Source organism: Cynara cardunculus (genome assembly GCF_001531365.2).
Source record: "Cynara cardunculus var. scolymus isolate 2C chromosome LG 14, CcrdV1, whole genome shotgun sequence".
In the NCBI taxonomy this organism is placed as follows: domain Eukaryota; kingdom Viridiplantae; phylum Streptophyta; class Magnoliopsida; order Asterales; family Asteraceae; genus Cynara; species Cynara cardunculus.
This window is the reverse complement of record NC_037541.1, coordinates 5,259,285-5,261,006: the sequence shown is the minus strand read 5'-3', so window position 1 is coordinate 5,261,006 and position 1,722 is coordinate 5,259,285.

The window sequence follows — 1,722 nt, the reverse complement described above, 5'->3', positions numbered from 1 at the left end:
TTCAAACATATATTTTATTCAAAAATAAAAATATCACCGTTTTCTCAAAATCACATAAAGCCATAGTATAACATCGACTGAGATAAAGAATAAAATGAAATATTAAAATCACGATGTATCTCGCTGCATTGCGCGAGTACGCTTCTAGTATATAAAAATTAATATGACGTTGTGTTTGAAAATTGTCCTAAAACAATTATAAAACGTCAAAGGTCACAGAGTCCACCCTACACGAGTTTCTCTCTGAAATACCTACGGTCTTGGAGTCCAACTCATAAAAGTTCATCTACGCAATACTGAGACGACCACCTCGCTTACTCAAAGCACTTGTCTCCACATGAGGACATCAAAACTCCTTGCTTAACAAAAGACTAACTTACATAACTATGGATTTATTGCATTACAGTCTAAATTACATGATTCTAACTAAATAACTAATTCACTCAAAACATGTAATATTCAAAAAAAATATGCAATAAAATGCATTTGACGTCTAAAGCTCCACATTGAGTTATTTAAAATGGACTAATGTCCCCAAAACTCATTTGAGTTAAAATCAAGCCAATAGGCCCCACAAAACAATTGACCATTTAAATAAAGGGTCAATATAAAACCGCATGAGCCGAAAAGACATATTTTTCAAATGCTTAAGATAACATGACACCTATAACATGAATAGTCCAAAAACCATCACTTTATTGAGGCATAAAAACAAAAGATCCTAAACCTCATGGTTTATACTTTCAAAATTTCTGTAAAGCCAATGAAAGACGTTTATCAGAGGTTTGGCAAGCTGATTTGAAAGGAAGAGTTAGGGACCAAGTTTCACTTACCAACTCTAGTCCACGTGTGGTAACATGTTCAACATGTCAGCCAAAGTAAGTACCTTTTACTTACTTTATCATTCACTCGTCGCACGAAAAGCATGGATGCGGTGAATTGAAGTGAAAACTTAGGGACCAAGTTTCAACTCACCAACCCACGTCCTGGTATGGGAAGACACTCTGCCTGTCAAACAAGCCAAGTTCTAAATTATTATTTTGTTGGCATCATACTTACTTTATAATATTGTTCATAATAAAAGAATCTGTTGGAACAGCAAATGTCTACATCGTATCAAGTGGTTTACATGAAAAGTATAGAGGTAGATGGATCAACAAATCAGATGAATGCATGTATTAAATACATGAACTGATATAAAAGGCGGTCTCTAGATTCATATGCAACTTGCCCCTTTAAATAATTTCTATGTCCAAATTTTTACTAATCGGCTCCTTAACCCTATGAAATTCTATCTTAGTCCTTCAATACCCAAAGGGTATTTAGCTCATATTTAAAATTAGAAAACATAATAGAAGAAGGAGAATACTCAAAGTTAACTTGTATTAAAAGAAAATAACTAAGTTGTCACCACTATATCCCCATTGTGGTGAAGCTGGTACAAAGAAAGTTGAAAGACAAGGAATTAAATGATGTGAAGTACTAAGAACTTAAATGAGAGAATGGAAAGTGAGAGAATGAAGAGTGAACTTGAGCTCTAGATGATACTTTGTTGGTAGATGGATGATCTTGAAATGGCTCCCCAAGGCTCCGTTTATATTGAAGTTGAACAAACAGGATGATGGTAACTGTAACACCCCTAAAATTCATAATCCGAATCGCTGAGAGCCCAGAGCAAAAATAAAATTTATCCAACAAAAGGAATAATATGGTGGTTACAAT